General features: G+C 50.7%; 1 long non-coding RNA gene across 1 annotated transcript; it reads right to left on the reverse strand.

The window, feature by feature from the left end:
* Positions 1 to 4297: 4297 nt before the first annotated feature.
* On the reverse strand, positions 4298 to 8626 carry LOC114015209 (uncharacterized). The gene is made up of 3 exons (XR_003559008.2): positions 8376 to 8626; positions 5665 to 5762; positions 4298 to 5533 (listed from the first exon to the last, which is right to left on the reverse strand). It is a non-coding gene; the product is annotated as an uncharacterized LOC114015209 (long non-coding RNA).
* Positions 8627 to 26200: the final 17574 nt, after the last annotated feature.

The following is a 26200-nucleotide window of genomic DNA, read 5'->3' on the forward strand; positions in this document are numbered from 1 at the left end:
AGACAGCTCTCCTTTCTTCTCCAGGAAACACAGTTGTCTCCCACATGTTGCACTCAATGTAGTTCAAACAAATGTTTTAGGAAATTCCCCCTAATTCGGTGAAATTGTTAGCTTGGCAGGGGCGCGCTGGAAACAGGACTGAAAGATTGCCTTGGATATTTTTTTTTATTTTCCTTTTGAAAGCGTACAGGAGAGCTCAGACTTCAGACGGGCTGCTGAGGAAGACAGAAACTCATGTTACATATGAAGGATTTGGCAGGCCCAAATGCAGAAATTTCCAGAAGTGTTTGCGTGGCAACAGCTCTGTGCCAATCCACATTTTTTAGCTATTCTGGCCGGCCGCCCGGCTGACAAGAAAGTCTTGTATCTCTGCGCAGTTCACTGGCTTCCCTGAGGAGTTTCCATGCTGCATGGCAACATTGGATAATCTCATTTGCACGCCAGAAAAACTCCTGCTACTTACACTGTTACTAAATACCAGATGTGCTTAATAAAGAGTAAGTGGAGCCAAACCTAGGGTAATCACATAACCTATCATTAACATTTTCTAAAAACAAAAAAATGCCATTGGAACAGCAGATTACTGTTTTGCTTTGTTTGCTTTACGCCCTGTTACGGGAACCCCTGGGGTGCTGGGAAGGGAGCGCGGCAGGAGCAGACAGCTCTGGCACGGCCGATGACATTGTTTACAATCACACCCCTGCACATCTGAAACATGTGTGAGAAAGTAGAGGCTAAGCAGATTTCCCCTGTGCTGGGGAGGGAGGGGTGGATTGCAGCAGGAAGTCTACGCCACCAAGAAAGTGCTGGAGTCTTGTTTCTTCATCCCGGGGAGGTGGCCAGGGAGGGGGGATGCAGCAAGGGCGGCGGGAATTTGGTCCTTCATGACATGCACATCCCCAAGTCCCCGGTGCATGGGAATGCAGGAGCAGGCCTTGTTCCTTGACATTTAATGACTGCCCAAATCCTCCAAGCGCATTTGAAACACATTTTTGTGTGAGTCAGGGGGCCAGTCACCACACAAAATGTGTGCGCACATTTATTATGGATTTAAATGGATGTTGCGTATGTGCATATCTGATGCTGACCAGACCCTTGAGGGAAATAGCCAAGTCATGACGACGGTGAGCGAATTCTGCCACGACAGGCTGTTAAGAGGAGGGAGACAGATGCGCTGGTGACATCTGCAGCCCCTGCACACCCGCTGCAGCAGAGACCTGGTGCGGCTCAGCCCAGAGAGCCACCCACGTGCGAGGGGGGCAACCCGCCCCGAAATGAGATGTGGGTGAAAATGCTGGTTTATCCCACAGCTGTTTCTGCAGTTGACACAGAGGAATGGAGTTAAATGACTGGGGAAAGAGGTTTTGACTTTGGTTTGGTATCAACTGCTACCCAGATGGAAAGGAAGGCGGGGAAGCACACGCTGACCGGGGCCTCCCAGGGATGGCCATCCCTCGCAGGTCTGTTTGCTCTGGCTTGGTGGAAACCAAGGCAAGGGGATGGGAGCAAGGACAAGCCCAGGCCTTGCTTGTTGTGTACACGGAGGCGGGGAGCAATGAGTCACCCTCATCGTGCAACAGCCCGGAGCGGTGCCATTGCTCTAGTCCCTCAAGCACAACTCTGACCCACGTCAGTGGGAGTCGCAGCTATGCAAAGCTGGGATATCTGATGCCAGGAGCCATGCCAAGGGCATGGGGTGAGGAGGTCACAGCGGGTGTCAACCTGCCACAGCCCAGGAGCAGGAAGGCTCACTTGGCTCCCAATGTGACTGAATCCCAGTGCTTTCCAAATGCCGGCTGCAAGAAGAGAAAAGCCAGCAGACCAGTGAAACACAATGGCCTTGATGCTGCAAGCCCGCTGCTCGCGTCCTCCCCACTCGGCCCCATTCATTGCATCCGTTGTGCAATCTCACCCCACAAACTCAGCAGCACCAGTCTTAAAGGCTCTGCAAAGTGTCAGCGAGCAGCGCACTGCCCACGTGGCCCCCAGGCCAAACAGACGGTACGATCCTGCACTCCCGGCACGGGAGCCAGCTGCACAGTAGGAGCGATGGAGCAGCTGGTCCTGCTTGGGCCAGGCTTTTGCCTGATGTAAGTGTTGCCGGGCTGGCCCCTAGCCACAGGCTTAGGCAGCAGATGACTCAGGGCACTGGAACAGCCATGTCCCCACCACCTATTCTGCCTGCACTGCAGTCCTGGAGAGCTGGGCTTGCTGCTGCCACCACTCAGAGATCGGGCTGAGGAGGACATGGTTAGCCTGTTGCAGGGTGAAGCTCTAAGTCGTTTGGGTCCTGCCTCACATCTCCCCCTTCCAACTCCATCCATCCCCCTGTCCCACAGCTGGAGTGGCCCTGGCTGCTCAGCTTTCGTCTGACAAGATTCAGTTTTGCCTGTGCTGCGTTGAGAAGCCCCAAGGAGGGTCTAAACATCCTCCAGTGTGCCAGTCTTGTAGCTAGCACCTTTCCCCTCGGCCACAATAACACCATGGGTGGTCCTGGAGCGCTGTGGGAGCGGTGTGTGACCTGGCAGCTGGAGCAGGAGACAAGAAGCCTCCTCCACCCACAGCGCAGGCACGGAGTCAACAGCTTTCCCAAGCTAGAAACCCAGGGGAGCAGTGATGGAGCCAGCAGTCCACTCCCTTGGTGTGCCCACCCCGTCAGCCAGCAGATTTGGTATCGGTGGAGCTGCTGGTTTGGGGAAGCCTCACCCCACCAGCTGTGGGCGGCGTGCGAGAGAGGCAGGAGAAAATTACACAGTGGCTGCCCAACGGTGCATCACTGTTTCCACTTCAGGCTTTAAGGATCTTCTGAAATAGTCAGGAAGCAGCAGAGAGGATCAGCTAATCAGCGGCATAAAGGCACTCCTTCCTGCTGCCCGGGACTCCTGGCCCACTGCCCACCCCACCCTGCCAGACACCTCCAGTCAGCTGCCTCCCTCTTGGCCTCCTCCCGGCAGGCTGAGGGGATGCTTGGGCAAGGCTTGTTGACTGCAAGGATCCAGGCGCCCTAACACACCCCACCAGACCTGCCCTTTCCTTGCCGCACTGCACAGGCCGTTCACTTCAGTCTGTAGGTGAACCAACAAGTAGATGCTTTCCTACAGCTGCTTCTGGGAGTCCAGCAACCGTACTGCTCTTTGGAGTTTGGTTTGTTTGTTGTGTTGTGAAGGGGAACCCACTGGATGGTCTTGAAAATTAGCACCTAACCGCATTCCCAGTTGGCAGCAGGCAGGAGAGGCTCCTGCCAAGCAGTCACAAGGCATGCCACAAACAGCTTGCTTCACCTCCCCGCCAGGGAGCAAAGTCCATTGCCATTAGGACACTTCAGTACGCAGAGTGGAGATGTTTCCCCGGCTCTGGTTCCCATAGGTCAGACTCATAAAAGACCAGGCACTGCTGTTCAAGAGTTTGGTGAAGGCCTTATTTCCTGGATTTATATCCTCTCTTTTCTGAAAGGCAAGTCTTTTTAACCTATATTGTTGACGCGTTGACTATTGGTGTGACCTTTTCTTTGCTATGCTTCATGTCACTCTAGAGACACAAGGTTCCACGAGTCCAGCGGGGCTGGCCCATGGGACCAGCCCAGCCCACTTGACAGAAAGGCAGATTTAATACTGAGCTTGCTGCTCCTGAGCTGTACGGCGGATCGGGACGGGTGTGGGGTTCCTCTGTTCTGCTGTGGCTGTGTGCAGGGGCCAGGTGGAAGTGGATCTGCACTTGGCAAGGCATCGTACAGGTCTGAACCACGGGGCAGTCCTTGACCTGAACAGCGATCTGAGAGAGACAAGGTAATAAAAAGGATTGAACAACGAAGCAGAGGGGACATAAAATGAGTTTGCAAACACCACCATAGTGCCATGATCAGTGTGAAAAGAGGTGGGGTTTAAGGTCTTTATTAGGAAAGAGCTAGGGGAGAGGCGTAAGAAGACCAAGGGCAGGAAAGCACAGGGAGGGCAGATGAGATGAGGCTGAGAGGAAGGGTAAGGGGAAAGGGAAGACAAACCTGACAGGTCCCACTATACCTTCTTCTGTTCCCCAGCAGCCAAGAGACAGGGGAAGGGTCACAAACTGGTTCCTTACATGTGCAGTAAAGATGCAAGGGATGACCACTTCATCACTTCATTTCTTACACCAGTGAGCCTAAGCTGACCCTGCCTTTTCCCATGTCATGGGGCCACCGTATCTGTTCAAACAACTTCTTCCAGCTTCCATCAATCAGAGCTAAAGTTGGACAAGTAGGCAACACAATGTCAGGGAACAACTGCGAGCTAATGGACACAGGAAAGATCTGCTAGAGCTCTCCAACACATTGACTGGTTTTATCTTATCTGTTGCCAGGAGGGACAAAGAGCTAAAGGGACAGTGAAGGTCAGTCAGGCACTTAGGAGAGCTCAGAACAAGAGAATAACTGATTACACTGAAGGACATCACATTTGCAAGTAAGGCTGAGCTCCAAAAGTATGGGGGAAGTAAGCTGTTCCTCTTCCCCAGTCCAGTCTGAGAAAGGCTCCTCACTGGCCACACCAACAACTGTGTGGAAATGTCATTCCTCTTCCTGAGTCCCCGCCATGTCCTGAATGAGGGAGGATGAGCAATAAGCCTGTAAGTATTTACAAGAAAAAGACTTAGCACAAAGTGCTTCTGGGCACAGCTCTGTTGCCAGTAAAAAGCATGATGAAAAGCATACTTCCTTTGATGAAGCCTCATTCGAGTGGTTTATGGGTAAAGGTGAATGTAGTATATATCATATTTGTCTGATGGCAAACAGAGCCCACTTGTGAAATCCATCTGACTAGAAGTTCTGAAAAAATCTTCATGAAACATCTGTGAGTTTTGAATCACTCCATTGTTGAGAGGATTCCGGCTGGAAATTGTTCTGGATGCAAGGGAATGGTGGGTCACTAATGGATTATTTCTTGTTAAATGCTTTGGGTTTAGGGACTTTGAGGATATGTAGATATTTTTCTCAGTAGCACCTTCAGCTGTAGCAGGATATTAGATGAAAAGTAACCAGAGCAACTTGCCTTTCGCTTGAGTAGTTGGTACTCAGGTTGTTGCTGTGTTAAGAAAACAGGTGAAAATGTGTGAAAAGTGCTTTTGACCCGCTAGAAGAGAATAGCTCTGTCACTGATCCAGATTAACAGGCCTTAAGATGCAACTGCTGTGGGCCAAAGAGGAAGGGCTGTGCTTTGGTTATGCCCCAGAGAGAGACTCGGCATATCTGGCTTAACCTCCCAGCTCCGCCACTGACATCCTATCTTTGCACCTATCTCTCTTGCTTTAGTACGGCAATTTGAGAGCACCAAAATTAACTGATTGTTTGTGGGTTTAGAGTTAGATTCTATGCTGGATGGCCCTTAGATCCTCTGATCAAAACCGGCAAGTGTAAGGTGCCCCTCCTGCCAGCTTCAGCCTGGAGAGAGCAGTTTCATGCTCCAGGGAACCGCTGTGAAGATACGAAGGCTGCATCCACTGGACACCCTCTCTATCACCTCTGCTCCCGAGCAAAGCTTTGCAGGTTATCTGCCAGGTTTTGCTGGAGGAGGAAAAAAAGAAATCACAGCTTTCCTGATTCAGCTTGGCCCCCCCCCCCCCCAGTGGACTTAGTAGGGCCACCTGCCGATGTCCCTGCTAGCCCAGCCCGCTGTCAGTTCAGCCTTCTCTCACCTTGGCTGTTAAATGATGTTGAAGTCACGGTCAGGACTTGAGCCGCAGTGGAACAGGGGACTGCTACGCTGAAATGAGAACCTCTATGGCAACACGTCCTGAAATAATGAAAGGTGTGAAGTAAGACTGGCTTAGGTGTTTTGAGTGCCGCGTCTGTATGTCACATAGCTGTGATGTTGGCTTGCAGCCGGTGGTGGGAAATGCGCCACTGCAGGCTGGGCTAGATCAGGTCCAGACCCCGCCACGACAGCTCCCACTGCTCCAGGTGCCAGTTAAAGCACTGCACTCCTGCCTGCGTGCCAGGCAGTTCTCGCCTTTTCCCTTGCATGCACAACCTTTAAGACGACCAGGAGCAAGCTGCGAGAGACTACAGCCATTGCTTCTGCCCCCCGGCTCTGTGTCTCAGCCGCACACACCACCTTACCACTCCTAGCGGCTGAGGGCTGATTGCAGTGGCAATTTTGGGGGGCGTGCATTAAAAAGTTGCTTTACCAGCTGACCTGGAGGTTACCATGGCTGGCTCTGCATCCCCTGCCACCTGCCCTGGCGGCAGCTGGGACTGTGCTGGCTGCAACTCCCCGGGATGGCTGCTAGTGCTGGGGGTGACAGCAGGCACAGGTCCTCACCTGGCCATGTCCCATATCCCTCCAGCATCTTGCTGGGAGGGCTCAGGAGCGTCATCCTTTGGTCCTGTCAGTGGGGGTCCCCCTCCCTTCCCACATCTGTGCCGTGGTCTCTCAGCAATAAAACTGCCCCCAAAAAAGCAGTGTCCAGACACCAGCAAGATTGTCTCCTTGCAGCTTGCCAGAATAGGAGTGAGAGGCAATTCTACAAGCTGTGGCCCAAGCATAAGCGGTCATCCTTAGTCGCCACATGGCTATGGCTGAAGCCCACATGGAGAGCAGAGCATCTGCCCCCGAGCAAGCCGGTGGAGGCACAGCGAGAGACCACCCCAGCCCTCAATGTTTAACATGCAAAGGATCACGACCTTGGGGGAAAGGAAGAAGTGATTTTCCGGTATTACTGAGGAACAGAGGCAGATGGCTGTTGGGATCTCCCAGTATCAAACAGAAAATGCATTACATGATCAGGAATGATCCCAAGTTTCCTAATTCCCAGTCCCACAGCAGCCATTGTACTGGTTCCTGCCTAGTTCGGGCCATCAAGATCCATTCAGCGTTTTGCAATGGCAGCCAGCTATTTATGGCTGCTGCCTATATTACTCTGAGAAGCAGCATCTTTCTTTTCTTTACAAACATACTCCAAGTTTCCTTGAGTACCCCGCTGACACAGGGTGAATTTCTGCAAGTAATCTTTCCTCCTCTTTCCCAGAACAGCGAACATCTGGGACTACTGAGATATCATCTTGTGGCATCGGCTGACTTTTTTCTTTAACGAGTTTCTGTGTAACAACTTCATGATGTTTTTCCTGGGAGGACAACTGTCTCATCTAAAACCTTGTCTCACATATTCTTTTATAGAAGCATGTTTTATGCTAAAGCTTTTGAAAGAATTTCCTTTCGTGCTCCATCCCCACCTTTCCCTGTTTAATTCCTCCCAAATGTCTCTCTGATGCTTAACCTGCAGGTCGCCCTATTCACCAAAACCAAAGCAAAACGCTGGTTTGAATAAGCTCAGGATACATGGATGTCATTTCTGAACATTAGCAGGCCACATGATACTACCAACTTTATTTGATCCCACTTGCTGGAGCGGCCTGAATTTCTCAGGGGCAGCGTTTTTTTAATCCTAGTTCATTATTGTTCAAACCCATCAAGCAAATGGCTGTGGAGCGGAAGCTTGAATGGGCTTGTTTAATAAACAGGCAAAGTCATTCATCTGCAGCATAGCAGCTCTGCAGCAAAGCTACGTCTTCCCCCTCCTGCTCCTTACGGGCTCCGCTTTGGCAGCCGTTACCTTAAACCCTGGTAGGGAAATGGTAGGGAGGGTAAATCTTCGGCTTCAAGCTAACTGCTTTTGCCCACTGCAAGAAATCCTTACTGAAGCGAACGGTCTGATTGTTTCTGTGGGTCAATCACCTACTTCAAATTTATTTCTCACATCTCACTTGGCACTGCTGAGGACACTGGCCCCACAGCAGGTTGTGTTCTTTACCTGAGTGATGGCCAAAGCGGCAACCCACTCAGGCCCCAAACTGTAGCCTTGGGATCTGTCGATGATATATTTGCAGCTCCCTACAGGTCTTGCCATGGCTGCCATGGAGAACCGAGACAAGCTGCAAAATCATGGCACCTGCCAGCTTTAGAGAACCAGCCCTAAGCTGTCAGGGTGGGTATGGCTCTGTGAGCCAGGAGCTGCACGGAGCTTCTTTACCCCCTGACTCACCCCACATTTGAATGAAGGACCCTCAGCTGGCATGAACTGGTTACATGGAAATTCGGCGGAGCCCTGCCAGGCAACAGCAGCTGAAGATCTGGCACCCCAATCTAATTTTTTATACATCAAACTTGCTATTTTTGCATGGCCTTTGGTTTCACAGCAATGTCGGAAAAACGCCCTGGCTGCGTTTCCCCTACGAAAGCATGAATGTAAGGTTTTGTTGCTGGACACTTGCACTAAGGAGATGTTCAAGGCAGATAACTGCTCGTATCCGTCACAGTGCCATTTCTGCGCCGAGGAAAGCGCGTGAGAGCCCTGCCTGTCCCCCCTGCTCCCCGCCTGCTCGAACCCGACTGAAACTCATTACATACCAGGAATACCAGCATCCCGCAAAGCCTGTGTTGCACAGAGGAGGAAGAGGCTCTCCGTCCTCCCTCGCTCCCTTTTTTCCCTTCCGCTAGGTCTTTGGCAGAGCCCCAGGACTTTGGTGGGGGGAGCAGAGGGGGGCTTGGGAGGGCAGCGTACCCACAGCCCCAGTCTGATCTGCGGTACTGCCTGCTCATTTCCACTTCACAGATGCTGCTGAGCTCTGCCACTGAGAGACAAATCCCAGAAGGAAAAGGGAGTGTGGTGGGGAGGGAAGAGATGAAAGCAGAAAAAGGCCGCATTTATTAAGCTGTTTTTCTTTCAGTGAAAAGAAGCATTTATCAGTGATTTCATATATCATGTGAGATGTAGCTCCCTGCCAATTTCTAAGGATGCAAACAAGACACTGACATCATACACTAAATATAGAGCAGCTCCTGCTTTAGGTGAATAAATAATGCAGATGCCCAGGTCTTCAGTTACACATTCATTACCATCCGTCTGTCAGGCTCTCATCATCAGGAGAACGTCCAACTCCAGCAAGGAGTGACAGGTGAAGAATGCAAAACAACTGCAGACAATAGGTGATTAAGCAGAATTTCCTTGTTCTCTGCTTTTTTCTTACAGCTACATTTCATTTCGGCAGTAATTCACAGTGCAGCTTTTCCAGCACGGCTCTGCCGCCTCCCTCCCTTTCCTTTTTAGCCAAGCTGGAGCGACAAGCCTGGGTGGGGAGAGCCTGAACAATGAACACAGCCAAAATGTGGAAACTTCTCTAGGCACTTAAGGGGCGGGGGGGGGACACGACACACCAGAAGAAAGAAAAAAGGAGCGGGGGAAAGGCTCTGATCAAGCAGTAAAGCAGTAGCATCCCCCTATGAAACTGAAGTTTTCTGTGCCCTGTCAGAGAGAGGTTTTAATTAGGGTCTCCCAATGCTAATCGCTCTTGATTCCTCCAGAGGTTTTATTTAAGGCACCCATTTTAACAACTGCACAAGCAAACCTGTAGCTGGCTCCACAGCGTATTATTTTAGCTTTCAGAAAGCACACCAAGGAGGAATAGGATTGATAATAAAACCTAAATGATACATTCCCCCTTTTCCACCTTCAGATCAAAGGCACTGAGCAGGAGGAAGCATCCCAACCCACCCTTGCTGGGGGAGAACAGAGACAGGAGAGAAGGAAACAAGACAATGCACCATCAAAGCTGCCGCAAGGTGTTGGATCAATGACAACATCTGCATGAGGGTCTGGGCTACAATAGAAGCTGTTACCATGGGAACAAGTGCAAAAGCATCAGGCGGGAAGGAGCTTTCGATGATGAAAGGTGGGAAAGTGGGAGAGAGTATTTTTAGATTGCTTAGGAGGAACGCTACACAATGACATCATCCTATCTTCATTATTTGCACCCGTGCTATATAACGCATTGTGGTGTCTGCCCCAGGCTGTTAAATGGGAAAATGTTATTATGGATGTGAATTATAAATACTGTGGTGAAACTTGAGCTCAGGAGTTATTAGACATCACTATTCTGTAATAAAGGAGAGCATTTAATACGCTGTGCTGTACAGATTCACTGTACGGTGCAAGAAGCATTGTGTCTAGGATTTTATTATTCTCAGAAAGTAATTATGAGTCATCCTTTTATTGTTATTAAGAAGCAGAGTGTAAATAATTTCACACATTTGATATCCCACACATCAACAAGCCTTTTGCACTGGAGAAACATGGCCTAATTTTCCAGAGCGCTGCGTGCCAACGTGCTCTGAGTGAATGTGGTAGTAGTCATAGGTGCTCAGCACTGCCAAAAATCCAGCCATCCGTGTCACACGTGAAAGAAGCTTCATTAATCTCAAAAATATGAAGTATTCGTTTCACTGCCTGTGTTCAGCTCCTTAGGTTGGGCCAGACGGCTCTTACAGTTAAGGACCTGGTAGGTAACCATGGCATCTGCCGAATATAGCCCCGATTCAGGAGGAGAAAAGAGCCTGACTCCCAAACACCGCTCCCAGCTGACAGCCGGAGGGGAAAGCCTCCAGCCCGGGGGGTGAAACAAGCTGGGGCTTGTCTGCCTTGCACCGGGACACGGGTGCCCGCAGCCCACCGTGCTGTAGGGGCTGGAATGGCTATTCCCGTCGCGCTGCCGGCAGTGAAGTTGGAAGGATAAACCCACAGGAACGTGTTTCTTGTGGCTGCAAAACTCTCTGCCCTGGAATAACCATCGGTAAATGCTGCGCTCAGCCAGAGCGTGTCTGGGGCCACCGGGGCCTGTCACTGGAGACGGGCAGGGACTGAAATTCCCAACCCATGCTGATACCCAACGATGCTGCCAAAATACCGCCGGGTGAGTGACAGGGCTTGCTCTAGCTTTTGCCCTGTGCAAAGCGGCACACGTGGGTCCTCAGCCATTTGTTTTCGCACTCAGGACCAACCCCTGTGTCAGCAGGCGAGAGCAGGAGGCGGGTAACGGGAGCGGTGCCGGGACCCGGAGCCAGGGCGCGGGCACGGGGCAGTGGAGCACAGCCGGGCTGCGAGGAGTGAGCGAGGCTGATGTCATGCCGTAGCGCTCCTCCTAGGTGAGCTAAATATAACCCCCCTCGCCCGCCCCCCTTCCCAGCTCCCCAGGGCCGTGCCGCCTGTCCCAAGGGTGCAAGCAGGCTCGGGTGGGCTGGGGGCAGCGGGGACAGGGTGGGGGTGGGCAGCCGCAGCCCTGGCCTCCCCTGCCCGGCCGTAAAAGGCACTGGTGCGCAGGCTGGCCAACTGGGGAAACAGAGCAAGAAATAGAGCAGAGGTGATGGCAGACAGGCAGAAATACAAGCGAGCCAGGGAATTACCACCTGGCTCTGGGCAGAGGTTGCTTAAAGCAAGGATAACAGGTAGCAAAACCGGATTTATTTATTTTTGTTTGTTTCACCGTACAATCACGATGCCCAACTCCTCTCTCTGTTTAAGCTCTCCTTCCTCACAGAAGGTCTGACTCTTCAAATATATAATGAATAGTGAAACACGGTGGGGTGTGTGTGCTCCTTCTGATCCATCTTCACAGGGAGAAGATGAACGCTGCCCAACACAGCGTAGCTCAGACTGTCAAGGGTCCCATAGGGCACATCCGCAAAGCGGGACTAGAAAAGGTGAGTGAATTTAGCTGAGCTTGAAATAAGAACACCTGAAGACATTTTCTTTCCTAATCTGAATGCAGCCTTCTAGCTCCGGCATCCCTCAGTCCGTTGTACTTCAGTCTCCTGACTTAACTAGCCCATGCCTGACACAGCAGCCTTTTATATTGACATCATTGGCTAGCTTGACCTATTCTGCACATCGGCTTCATCCAGCTTAACCTCACCCCCCTTTCCTAGTTAAGCTAATGCCCAGCACAATGCTGAATAATGTCTGCTTTCTTCCTGGCAGCTCTTTTTTGGCACTTCTTATTTTATTTTATTTTTGAGGAAGGAGGTTAGGGTTCTACATCTTACAATATTAGTGTTGGATATAGATGAAACAAAATTTCATACAACTTATCATTTAATTTGTATTATATGTTAGCTTTGGCAGTGCAGGCATTGTAGTCATGCCAGTAGAGAAACTTTGATCTGAATGAGTGTAAAACTCAGCCAGGCTTGAGGTAAGGTTGCAGAAAACAATTTCAAATATTAAGAATCTGGCCCCTGCTTTTGGGGATGCAGGTGCTGCTGCTGCCCTAAATATCCCATTTTATAAGAGGCATGACCTCTCTGCAAAAATCAAGGACCATTTTAGGACAACATACAACTTGGGACGAGGAGTCACTCTGGACACGTGTGGAATTCACCAGATACATTTTGGGCACTGTCCCAACCTGAATGACAGCAGTTGTGGACATGTACGGCTCGAGGGACCTCCAGAGATCATCCAGCCCCCTTTCCCCTCCCCTGCCCTCTCTTCCTGTCTGATATCCCCGACTGATATTTGTTTAACCTTTTTAAAATATCTTCGGTGACAGGAACAGCCCTCCGCCAGGGCTGTTCTTACCGCTGCTGGTTACAGCATGTTTTTCCTTTAGCTCTAACCCAGCTCACTCTCACTGAGAAACAGCTCACCACCTTCTTTGTCTACCCAAAGACTAGTTAGTCTAATGGCAATCCTTATATAGTTGACACATTGCCACATCTGCCCTCATCCTCTACTCTTCCAGCCTGGACAAACCAGTTCTTTCAACCTTTCCCTGTAAGCCACGTCTTCCAGGCTACCACCATGCCCCACTCTCCTCCACACTCACCTTCATTGGCCCTGGAGCAGTGGGATGCCGTCCTCCACCTGGATCAGCCCTGAGGAGGGAGAAATGGTGATTTCCCCAACCCTACATCTGGCACGACCACCTCCCTGTTGGCCCCTTCCCTGTCCTGGACCACCAGCTGCTGCCTTGCCACTCACCTGGACCTCCCCTGCTCAGCAGCTGCCAGCCCAGCCCTTCCCCATGGCATCGTTACCCGCCTGAGTTCTTCTACATGTGTGCTGTGCACTGCCCTGTATTGAATTTTGTTTTATTGATCTCAGACCATTTCTCACATTTGTCAAGACCGCTTTGATTTCTAGCCCTCCAAAGAGCTTGCAAAGCGTGCTTCCCCACCTGGAGGTACCCACAGATTGTAAAGCGTGCTTTCTGCCCCATTAGCTTCCTTGTTAATTACATAAATAATAGCAGCATGATCCAGCGCTGCCTGCTTGCTTCTCTCCCTTCTCTCCAACCTCTTCCAGTACCAGGGCAGTGAGCGCTCTTGCCTGTGAGATGCAGGAGGGACATGGACTTGCCACCGATGATGGCAGCCCCCTGGAGACAGGGGGTAAAGCACATCGTCCCACGCTCGGCAGCTTGCTGCTGCCAGCACCAGGCATTAAAACCTCACATCTGACGTAGGCATGCCTCCGTCCAAAGTTCAAAATCCTCTCCCATGCGTGTGTGTGCATGTGTGGGGGTGTTGGACCTCAAGCCTGTAGCCAGAAGACAGGCCGGGCTTGGTTTGGTTCAGCAGGACCGCTGAAGCTCGGGCTACCAGAAATGTTTACTGAGCAAGTTTGTGCAGCTTCAGCTCAGGCTTGCCAGGGACCCAGCTGAACAATTAAAGCAAATATCAGTTCAGTCGCAGGTTGCAGCACACTCATAGCCCTGCCGTCAATGAATAAAATTAATCATTCTCACTGATTCTCTAATCAACCCAATCCTCAGAGATGTAAATTACACTGGCAGATGTATAATCAGGGAAGTTTTCCAAATTAACCTAAAAAAACCCCAAGAACCCACTGAGTCTCTCAGCACTGGCTGACACAAGCAAAGGCTGTCTAAAACAAGTGCAACACAAAACCAGGTGGCAGCAACCGCTGTGAAAACCAGTGGAAAACCCACCGTCCTGGAAGGGAGGGCATCGGTTCGAGATGACCACAGCCCTGCACCCCAGGCCAGCCTTTCCCTGCTGACCCTGCCCAGGTGCTCAGGTATGCCTCCAAGCACTTGTTTGCATGGCAGTCCCATCAGGATCCTACACTTCAGCAGGAGCACCTCAGGAAATGTCCCAGTCCCTTCGGCTGGCAGACCTGTAGGAAGAAAATCAACCTCAGCACAATGACTAGGAATAAAACACGGCGGGTGGAGGGGCAGCCATCAGCTGGTGTCACCTTCTGCTAAACGCAGCCCTGCTGGCAGCCTTGGTCTGGCTGTTGGATGGAGGGGGACATCAGCTTGACAGCTTCCGCGGGGCTCTGTCTTCTCACAGCTTCTGTGGTGGGAAAGAGCAGCCAGCCCTGGAGAAGTGAAGGTGGCTGCTGTGCGACAGCCCCCAGCAGACAGCCCCTGTGAAACCATTATTCGTCCGCTTACCTGGGGCTGCGAAAGATATAGGGCCACTTTATTCCCCATAGAGGTGTGGATTGAAACAGCAGCTGTACTGGTGTGTACTGAGTAATAAAAAAGACGAGATGTCAGATTTTTAACTGCAGCATTAGAGCCTTTGGAGGACAACAGTGAAACAAAGCAGCAAAACCCGAGTTACAAGTGTATTGCCTGCACGACCTGGGGGCACAGAAAGAGTGTGGAAGGGAACCAGCCTGCTGCTTTATGTACCCACTGTTTTATTATGTAAAATAAAAATAAAATTAATTCCAGCAAATAATGGTAAATATTTGATGATATAATTATGCCTTATTAATGCAATGTTCTTTCTTTTGCAAATTAAATTTTCACAGGAATTCATCACCCATTTCATTTTTATTATTTAGGCCATGAGTATGTCACAGTTGTTTGCTATGTACTTTCATAACCATTTGATTAATATTGAATGTTTAAAATAAAAACTCCATTTATATTTTAGTTACAATGGCCCTACGAAAATATTATGAATATGAGTCAATATTTATAGCCCACATTAGTTCTTAGTACTACTTTTGATGTTTTTATTGCTGAACAGGACATGCACAGTTTGTTACATATGAAAAATAGTTTAATTTTCAGGAGCTTTGTAACGATCTGTAAACCAGAAAGTTTTCCTTCCTCCCTTTCCTCCCGCTCCCACCTCTTTCACACTGAAGAAGGCAGACCTGAGGGATGAACAAACCTACCCTAACCGCATGCCTGGGAGAGCAGATCTCTTAAAAGGCATGAATGTAGGAGTTAGTTACAAGCTCTGAAAATCCTGACAACACAGCTCCTGTCCACCCAAATGTATGGATCTGGACCGTGCCTGGGCAGGAACTGAGGAGAGCATTAACCACCAGGATTTATCTATCTCACGGGTCTGTAAGGCATCTGCCATGCCTGTTGGCTGTGGTAATAAACCAAACCCAGCATATTTGACAATTACCCTGTACAGAAAAGTTCCTTGTGGCCACTAAAGCGGGTGGCTGCAGCCGGCACCCTGCTGCTGTGGGTTTCAGGCTCTGAAGATGCCCGGGAGGAGCAGGCTCCTGTGCGGCACCGGGAGCAGCGTTAGGTTTTCTGCTCCAATAGCTCAGGCAGTTTCAAGTGTTTCAGGGTTTTTTTGCAGTACTACAAAGAAACGCTGTGGTTTCTATAAAAAAAAAAAAAAACAAAAAAAACAAAAAAACACAACAAAAAAGGGACCCCCAAACCCCTCCTGAGCACCCCTCCTGTTCTCTGCCAACCCACTGTAAATCAAGCAATCCCATACAATGCTTTTGGATGGATCAAAACCACCACAGTCATTACTGGGTGTAAGATATTAGCCCTAAACCAGGTACCTACGAAGGCCTTACCTCTTTTGCTACACAGGCTTGGTGCTCTGTCAGCTTTGACAACATCCTTACAGACTTCAGATGTCACTGTACCCCCTACCAGCTGCAGGCTCTGTGCACAGAGCATCTTGTTCCCCACTCCCGTTATGCCAGATTTCATTGGCATGCTCATGCATCGTCTGCAGGAAGAAAATCAGATCTCAGGATGTGCTAAACATCCTAATGACAGCAGGAGACACGGGGCTGCAGATGACAGCACCCATCCCCGCCACTGCTGGAAAATGAGAGTTCCCAGCGGGGAGACAGCACAGCTAGGCTTTCCTTGCTCAGCTTCCTCCTAGTGACTTGGAAGAAGCATGTTTATGAGACACAGTGGACTTCTGCCACACACCTTATGCTCATTAGAGGTGGTGCAAAGTGCATCTGGAACCTCCCTGATCTGTCCTGACGGCTTCTGATCTGCCTTGCCTTGCTACACCTGACCAGCCAAGGCAAGTGGCTGCCATGGTGGGTCCGTAAAGCAGCAGTGTGCTCTTCACCTGTGGGAAGCCAGCTCATGGTGCTGAAGTCTACCAAGTTAAACAGTCCTCGGAAATATTCTCCATTCCAAGCCTGCTCCTCTGTTTCTGGAACGCCACCAGCCAGCCGCCCTACCTCTGTGGTGGCTGATATCCCCTGTGATTTGGAGTTTGCTGGGCAAAGCGAGCAGACGCAGCCAGCACCAAAAGGCTTGCACTGTCCTCCGTGGCTGCTGAAATGATATTTCAAACAAGCAGAGAAAATGTTCCTAAAGGTATAGAGATTTAAGTACCACCAGTAAAAGCAGCTGCCTCCCCCTGCACTGCCAGCACTGACTCTCAAGAGCTCATCCTGATTCTCGCATTAGTTCCCCAGGCTCCAGAGGTGTATCAGACACAGCCTTCCACTGAACTAAAACCTCTCATTTTGGGTGATGTTCAGCGAAATATTTTCTTCTTGGGGGTGGTTCAGGAACTTTTGGCCTGTGAGAGGGCAGGCAGAGTGTGCACAGGCCTGCACGTGCTGTTCTCACCCCTTCCCTCTCCCAACCACACGCATGCTGCCTCTGCTCGTGGAGACTGCTGACGAAGCACAGCCCGTGCGTGGCTGTGACCTTTGCATTGCAGCCCACCCTGAGCTGCCAGCTCTGCAGAAGCAAATCCAGACCTCAGTTTGCAGAGGCAAGGGAGCCAGGACCCCATTCCTATGTGCCGTTGAAACCCCTGCTGAGGGTGGGGGCCCTCTCTACTGTCAGAACAGACTGTGCTTTGTTTCCTTCTAACGCTGCCATCCCAGAAAGCGGGAGGGGAGCAGTAGTGGCAGTGCCCAGGGCTGGCAGGGCAGGGCAGTGGCACCTGAAAGGGGGTTTGTGACCCCCATGCCGCCCTCCACTCACCGGACTGCCGTTTTCCATTAAGGGCCGAGCGCCCCGTGTTTCTCAGCCAACTTCATAAAATAGGCTGAGGAGAGGGGGTCGAAGTGGGAGGCCTGATTAATTTGGTTTGAATGTAACAGCTGCCCTGCAAAATAAATAAATGGCTCTTGGGACCCTGGGTCCCACCTTGCATCTCTGCTGTCTTGAAGGGGAGGCAGCCTTCCTCTTGTCAGAAACCATGCTCCCTTCAGCTGTTGGGCTTTGGGATCTTTGGAAAGAAACAGAGTTCTGGTATGGAAATGAGCAGCAAGAGCCTGGGACAACAACTGAATGATACTGTTAAAAATACTCAGTCCTTCGAATAAACTGAAAAAAACCCCCATGTTTCTTGCAGACTAGGAGAATAAGTGGAGCTGCATTATCAGCTAGGGCTAGACAGTGCACGGGAGCCACTGTGTGATGGCAAGGGGCGGGGGGATGAAGCCCGTCGAGCCCCTTCGCCCTGTGTCATTCCCAAAGTGCAGAGCCCTCTGTTTCCGGAGCCGCTGCCGTGCAGGGCCCTGCAGCAGCCAGGGCCGTCGGGCTGCCTCCTGCGAGCTCTGTTTCTGGAAACCGAAATACCTCAGCTTCCAAATCATGACAGGAGAAGGTGCTTTACTTAGGGTTGAAATTGGAGCCAAAATCTATTCCTGGCAATGACTTGAAGGTCACGCACCAACAAAGAGTTCTTACCCCATTGGTATGTGCTATTAGACAGATGCTGCTGCAGCTCTTCTCTGACAGTGACAGATTTTAGGCTTAGCATGCCGCCCTTTCATGGGTGTGTTTGTTTTCTCCTCCAGTCTGCATCGCTCTCCTAATCCTTGCCCCCAACTCGAATTTCACCCACTTGCACCCTCCCTAAAGGGATGCAATTAGGCACAGCTAACGCAGATCTTTACAGTAACAGCAGCTCTTGCCTGCAGGCTTCGCCGGCAGTGAGGTGGCGATGCAACTTTGCAAGCGTGCCCTGCGTAGCCTCTGGTCTTGGCATCCCCTGAGGGGAGCAGCCCTCAAACGTTACTGGCAACAGCCTAGGGGACTCAAAGGGGGAAGGCAGTCAGCAACGCCCTGAGATGTGTCCATGGAGACATTTCTCATCCCAGTCCTTTCCCAGCTGGTGGGACGCAGCATCATGCACTAACCTCTGAGGTGGCTGTTTTGCATCGCTAAGGGTCTGGCTCCCTTCCTTAGGTACACAGCAGAGGTCCTTTGCAGGGCAAATGTCTTGGTCTTCACACTCTGTGGAAGGGTTCAGGCTCCCACAACACACAGGCAGTTTATTACAAAATTACTAAATGGCCATTCCCCCCTTCTCTTCTCTGGGGTAAGACACCCACCATGCAGAATAGAGGGGAACGAAGCTCCCGAAAGGGCTGCCCTGCTACACCTCGCCCCCAGCCACCCTCTCTGGTGCCTCTCCATCTTAAAAGGATGATTTTTTTTAAGGCACCTTTCTGCAGGTGTTTGGCATACAAGGAGACATTGGTAAGAAATGCGGCAAGCTGAGGGTTATGAATGGTGGCCATGGGATGGGCAAGTCAATCAGGGATAAATTGGGAGTGAGGAAAGAGGAGCCTGATGCAGTACTGATCCCCATGGACAGAGATGGATTAGAGCAAACAGTTGCTGTATTTATAACCTTCCCAACACCCTGCTGCGCCCAAAGGAGAGGAGAGAGGAAGGATCACAAGACCCTCACTGGCTGGGGCTTGGGAAAGGAAGTCTCTGAAATGTGAACGCTGAACATCCCCCCCATTCCTCCCCCCGCCTTCCAAGGTCGAGATTTTCCATGGTGTCACTCCTGCTGTCACTCGCGGGGGGAGCACTCTGGTGAGCTGATCCTCACTCCCCAGCCTTTTTGGGAGCCCAGAGAGCCAACCTGAAGGGTGACAGGGAGATGTCTGCTCCTCTGGTCCCTACCCCTCACCCCCTGCTGCCTCCAAGGGCTGGTGGAGCTAATTGGTTTATTACCAGTACAGTCCTTTTCAGTGTGGGTCTGTGTTTATGTTTACTTTTAGGAGCTAGAGATGGTACAGATGGCTAATTTGTTTGTTCGGTATTGTTCTTTCTAGCTGCCTAGAGCTGTTTTTGTACTTCTGTATTTGTCATGGTTACTGCATACTCAAAATCTCAAGTGCCTCTTTTCCTGCATGGTGGAAAGCTTACCAAATATTGGCTGAAAAATCACGACTGTTTAGGAGGATTCTCTCTTTCGCCCCTTTGTCTGGCACTAGCCCCCATTGCCTTTGTTTAGGTGGGGAGCTCTAGGAGGCAGAAAGCCAGCTCCAGCACAGAGGTTTCCCAGAACACCCAGAAAACATGGACAGCGGGCTTTCCCCTGGCTCCGAGAGCTGCTGAGATGGGTCACCCGCCCTGCAGGCTGGGGGGGAACAGGGGCAGGGACAGCCAGTGCTGCTGGCGAGAGAAATGGTGGCGGCAGTGGCAAGAGGAGCAGCTGCGTTTGATCACACAGCATTTCTGCCTGGTTGCTGCTGGTGGGAAGAGCAAGCCCGCTGATTAGCATTCCCAAGAATACAATTAGGAGACAAGGCTATTTTCAGCAGTGTCCCCTCTCATGGCTTGTAAAGACACAAGCGCAAAGAAGCCCAGAGTAGGCGCTTCCTCCACCGCAGGCACTGGATGGCTTATATTAGCACAATGCTCCAAATCCCCTGTAAGTCCTCCCAGAAAGGGAGAGTAAATATAGTTTGTCAAACAGTTATCTTTAGCACACTGTCTCGTCTGCCAGCATGGATCTTTCTGCATGACCTCTTGCTAAGTCAGGGCAATTTCTTCTCGTTTGCTTGCTCCTGCCTGCAATGCTGTGCCCGGAGGGGAGCCAGGGCTCCCTGGGACCTGGGGGAGACACAGCTTCCAACCCCCTTGCTGACCAGCCTCTGTACGGACGCAGCTGGGTTAGTGACCTTAAGACCCCATTTTTCCCATCTGTTTCAAAAGGTAAAAAATAGGAGATGGAAGTTCACCCAGAAGGATGGTGAGGGGAAAGCAGGCCGGCTCTGCTGGGGACCCCCTCTGAGCTCCAGAGGGCAAGGGGCTCGCTGAGCCCACACCTCTGCACCGGGTGCGCTGTAGTGATGGGACAGTGGTGGGAGGAGAACCACAGGGAGGTTTTGCCATGAGCTGAAGCCAGCCCTACATCACGCTGCTGCACAGACAGGCAGTCTTTCCCTCCCTTGGTCTCACCCTGCCACCGCTTCCCTTGTGCCACCATTGGCGCACAGACACGCACACGCAGCTCCCCACCAGAGCAGGCTGCCTCTGCCCTGCCAGCTGCACTGGCAGCAGCGTAAGCACAGCTGGGAGGACGGGCAGGTCCCACCTTTGGGGGTTCACTCAGCCTGGGGTGGCTGCGGCTGGCTCATGGGCCATGTGTGGGGTGCTGGCAGGGCTGGGACACTGCAAGGCAGCGACAAAACCCTTTTGAGCTGAGAAGGAGAGGTGTGGGAGGAGGGGCCTCGCGCACCAGCAGGGACCTGACCTGCTAGATAAAGAGTATCCTTTCTTTTAACTAAAAAAATAAAATAAAAAAGGGTGAGGGACCAGTGGTCACTGCAGCTCTGGTTGCCACCAGCTTCCCTGTGAACTGGGGCACCTCAACATGTCAAACCTGCTGCCCATGGGTCTGCAGCCTCGGTCCCCAGGGGAGGGAGAGGGGACCATAGGGGAGGGTGCCCCACTGACACGCAGCCCCTTCATCAACTACCTGGACAACCTGGTAGCACCCAGCAGCCAAAAAAAGGTCATTGTCATGGTCAGGTCATGGCTATATCAGAAAGTCAGAGGCAGAGCTCGCTTCCCCCAAAGTAACATGGCAAGATTTGCTTGCCTGGGATTCACAGCAGGTCTCCTGTGTCCATCGCAGTGGGTAGCAATGCACCTCCACACAAAAATCCGCATGTCCAAATCACTAATTTTCAGACAAATAATTTCCTTTTAAAAAAAATATATATATATTCAGCACTCTCATCCCTTCAGGAAACTGCCACAGACGACTGGTGTAACACAAAGCTCAGAGTCTCCAGCACAGTGAGAAGGGGGAGAATAGAGTGAACGGCCCCAGCTGCTGCTCTTGCTGGCTGCACTCAGTCTGAGAGGCATCATGTTGCAGCTCCTTCCCCTGTGCCACCCTCTAGCATGGTTGGGGAACTCTCCAGAACAAGAACAACACAGTTTCAGTGCCGTCTGCCAGACGGAGAAACCCAGCCGTGCTCTTTCATCAGGAGGCCCCCTGCTTCCTCCTGCGTTCTTCCTCCTTCCCTGCAGAGCTCTTCCAAACTCGCAGGGGCCAGGTCCTCACCTCAGCCATGCTGTCGTAAATCTGTGGCGACTCCAGCACAGCCAGTGTTTACACGGGGGAAGAAAAGCCAGAGTATGGCTGGGGGAGCTGCTGCTCATCCCACAGGAGCTGGAGAGGGACCGGCTGTCCTGCAGGGAGCCTACGTTCCATTGTGCTCCAGGAATTGGGAGCAATCTCAGCCCTGGCTGAGCATCATGAAGGGGACAGAAGGAGAGGAGCTGTCTCCAGCATCCAACAGCCTTCTGCAGAGGATTGCGTCCAACAAACTTGCCAATAACCGAGGGCAGCTCTATTAAATAGGTATCTATAAGAAACCTACCCACTGCCGGGTGACTACAGCCAAAGGAAAGTCAGGCAGCTGCATGCCAATATGCGGCATACAACCGCACAGATTCTGTGGCTGAACCAATGCAGAGGCACCGTAACCATTTCCTACAACATAGGTTGCATGAGGGGCTCCAATCCATGCACTCCTTTCTCTGCTGGCATCACCTCCATCTTCTTTTCCTCCACAAACTTTGAGCAAGGAAGGAAGGGAGCACAGGCAGGAGCCCGTGCTTCCCAGGGCTCGACGGTGCCGCTCATCTACCTGCAGGCAGGATGGTGCTCCTCTTTCTGATAAGGCCTTTTCCAGGGATGACGAGGTGCCTTCTACTGCTCTCCTGATGAAAGTGGTGCCATCCCCTTGCAAGACTCCCCTGCCCAGTGCATGCCGAAATGCTCTGCCTCGGCCCTGCACAGCTGTTGGGCGCTTCCCCTCCTCTCCCTAGATGGGAAATGAGATGGAGAAGACCAGCCACAAGGCTCCTTCATTCAACACAGCTCTGCTCCAGCCAGCCACATCTTGGTGCCAGCCTTGTTCCCGAGTGATTTCCCCACGGCCGTGCTATGCCAACATTTCCACATGTGCAGCACAGACGTGCCATCAGCCAGAAAATCACTTAGGGAGCGTATCCAGTGATTCCCATGAAGCTCACTGCTTCAGCTCAGTTCTTGGGCTTATTCTTTTAATTTCCTCAACTTTGAAGCAATTCCTGACTCTACCACACCTTCCACATGCCTGACCTTGTTCCGCTCGCCCCAATTCTTGCCTCCACCAGCTCCGCGATGGGCTTAGCAGTGATGGAGCACACCCCACTGCCAGAGTCCAGCCACCCCCTCCACCATCCTGAGACGGCTTGCATCCCAGGACTCACAAAGCTCTTTCCCATTAAGACACTGCTAAGGAAACAGCAACAGTAATGAATGGCTTCAAGAAACTTGCTCAGCTCTTCCTATTAAAAACCAGTGAGATGCCAGTACCAATAAGCAAAGTCTTAAAGCGTATGTGAGATTCTGCTTGGAAACGTGATGAGTTTCTCTTGTTATTCATGAGTAAGGATTGCATTTCCCAGGTAAATTAACTTGAAACACATTTCTAAAGTTAGTTTAAATGTGAATTTTCCAACAAAATTTTGTGTTCGTTTTTTAAAAGGCCAATCAAGCTGGCAGTGACAACAACCTCCCCTTCCCTATGCTTCAAGGGAAGCAAATATTGCGGAGAAAAGGCAGATCGGTGGATCAATAACAGCTTCAAGTCCTTCACCCCTACAGCTCTGCACTTCCTTCTGGTTATTCTGAAAAGCAGCCAGAAGATGCCCTGCATGGAGCCAGGAGCCCTGCAACGCTGACAACAGGAACCAGCGTTTTGTTTCACTCATCAGCCACCCTTTGCCCCTTCCCCTCCCAGTTTTCCTAAAGACATGCTTGTGACAAAGTTGAGGACAGAGCAGCTTCACTCAGCTCAGGCCCAGGTTGCTCCGTTGCCTTATCTGTACATACAAAGTACCCTGAAAGAACCAACATTTATTCTGAATTATTTATAGTATATGGAAATGATAATAACACAGAAATCCACTATGATTTAATTAATTATGAATAAGTAATAAGGTAATGCTAGCAATACATTTAACCGAAAAACCTATTTATAATGAAATGATTTCTTATAAATAATTAGAGCAAAACTGTGTGTGTTGTAACTCGTCATTTATATTTAGGGCCTGATTCTTCTGCACTTGTGGTGTAACTTCACCCACGGGGACGCTCCCACGGAGCTAGTGAAGTCAATGACAGACCTGTTGGCAGGATGGACTCCAGTTTAGGATTAGAAGGAGGGCAGACTGCAAAAGAAAAATGTCGCTTTTTCTGTTTTGTTTTTTAAACCAACTAAGGGTCAGCAACTGAGTGCCTGAAAGATGAGCTTTGCTTTTTTGCCTGGAGAGTATATTCACCTTATTTTGCCTTTCTTAGCTCTGTTTTAAAAGCAAATGAAATCCAGATGACTCTAACTCTGTTTCACAAGTATTGCTTACCATTTGCCTAAACCACTCTTGCCTGGCTCTGTGCAACAGCTCCTGGCAATGCGGACCCTAACTGATACACTTGTGGGTACCGTGGTGAAACCCAGAGCGTGGTTACTGAAACGTGATGGGAGGAGGGGCACCCGAAGGAGTGTGCTGTGTACCATCTGAGCAAGAGGGATTAAATTCAGACTGCTGTCACCAGCCCATCCCTGGTGCTAGCCTGAGACTTAGCTCAAGGGAGTGATGAGCAAATTAGACCAGCTGGCTTCCAGCTCCCACACTCAACAGGCAGAAGCAGGGATGGATGGCACCTAATTTAGCCTTTTTTTTTTTTTTTTTAAAGCTGCTGATCTCACTGCAGTCCTTTATCTCTGCTTTGAAATCAGGCTTGTTTTTAACTCCGGTCAGGTGCAAACTGCTTCACAGAAGCGATAGTGGGTTTTGGCTGTAAGCAGTAAACAGAAAGGATGCTTCATTACTGTCACCTTCTTGAAAAGGGACAAAATGAAAGAGGAACAGGTCTTGCAGTCCTGCTTTCACTGACCTAAGTCAGGGTTTTGCTTAGGGGAGGAACTCAAGACAAGCTGGTAAACACACATTTCACTCAGAGGCGCAGGCTGGCTCCACCTGCAACAACCTCAGATGCAGCTGGTACCCCTCTTTGCCTTTGCCTTTCTTATCCAGAAGAAGCCTGTGCTGGAGCGGCACCGGTACCTCTTCCTAACGATTGAGCGCTGCTACAGCTTTTGGAGGGGCTTGTATGAAGTTCTCATGCATGAGCTGAAAACCTCTAATAAAATTAGGCCCAGTGAAGGAAGAGAAAGCCTCCTGCCAACAAAAGTAGTTGCATGCATAGCCTTTGGTAGGCCAAACACAGCCTGCGAGCCACTAGCTGAACTGCCTTGGTCACCATCGGGATGAAACAGGCAGTGCTGCAGCACCTCTTCGGAGCCATCAGGAAGAACTTAAAGGAGCCTTGAGGTCGCACGCAGTAAGAAAGGTGAATATGGCCCAAACCCAATGCTCTCAGACAGCCACAGGCACCTCTAAAGGTGGTCCCCCGAGGAAAGCAGCGCTGGCAGCAGGGGCATGGGGGGAAGGACGAGGGGAGGCTCCAGGGCAGGTAACCCCATCCCTCTGCAGCCAGGGAGCAGCTAAAAAGGGAGCCTGGAAGCCTGCCTACACAAACCAGATATATCAGTGCCACGCCTGCACTTCGTGGACTGTTACCTGTCAGAAGAAGCCCTGAAATTGGCACTCTGCGCAGAAAAGGAAGGGATCCACCCCAAAACACTAAATGTCAGGAAACTTTTGTGACACAGGATGAAGAAACATATGCTGCCGCTGCTGTTCAAAATGTTCCTGCTAGGAAGATAATCGGGAGGCAGCATGGCCGGGCCAGGCTGCTGGTCCGCACCTTCCAGCCGTGCCAGGATCACATAAAACTTGCAGAGCACTTGCCGCAGTCCTCCCCGAGGGGTGGCCGCAGGCCAAATGACGGACCCCCCAGAACTCACCGGCTGTTCCCAGAAGGGTTCACTACCTGGGAAGCCTCATCGTTAAGAGAGGGATTTCAGGAAATCACCAAGTAACTTCTGCTCTTCTCCTCTTACCCACAATTTGGTGGAATTTCATGCACTGCTACTGTATGAAGTGTTTTGTTGCCCAGCGTTAATAAAGATAGCACGGTACTTTCTGCAAGGAAAAAAACGCTTTCCTTCTGTAATTTCTGAAGGGGAGGTTGCCCTCACTGTATTCTCACACAGAAAATGGATTGAGCCCTATTCAATCACCACCACAAAATCACAGGAAAAATAGTGTGGGGGTTTATTTTAAAATTATTTCAGTCCAAATAAGTTTGCAAGTGTAATGGAAAACACAGTGCTTGTGCTGATTTGCTTTCATTGCAATGCATGAAGAAGGATCTGCAAAGGCATGATGAGTCAGTGTGCAGGAGCTGGTTTATTTCCTGATTTTTGTGAAGGGAAAGAAAGGTGATGTTCAGCATCACCTTCCCCCTGCTCCCACTGAAGTCTCTCATAGAGTAGCCCAATTTTTGAGCTTTCTAACCATGAACTGAGGTGTGATACATCTTAGAAGAGAAAATTATTTGTTCCTAGTGCTTAGCAGCAATCGAATTAAGCCAAAAAAGCCAAAAAACTGCAAATAGTCTGGACAAAATTAAATGTCCCATTCCGTTATGCAGTTGTTGCCTAATATCTGTAAGTTCACTTTCGACTGGACAGCTGGAGAATATGACACTTCTATAAAAAAAGGGCTGGAGAAAACCTGGATTTCTGGTGGAAAAAAAATTAAGGGAATCTATTTGAAAAAAAATAATGAGGCCTTCTTCAGCTTGTAAATATGCAAAAAGAAGAAAAAATCCAAAACCACAGAAGGGAGAAGAGGAAAGTCCAGCTTGCCTTCCTGCAATCCCGGGTGAGTGGGTGGCTGGGGTGCCACCCCGCCCCCCGCCGCCTGCCCACTTCCCAGCCCCCAGCCAGCCACTCTGGC

Source organism: Falco cherrug, chromosome 6 (genome assembly GCF_023634085.1).
Source record: "Falco cherrug isolate bFalChe1 chromosome 6, bFalChe1.pri, whole genome shotgun sequence".
Lineage (NCBI taxonomy): Eukaryota > Metazoa > Chordata > Aves > Falconiformes > Falconidae > Falco > Falco cherrug.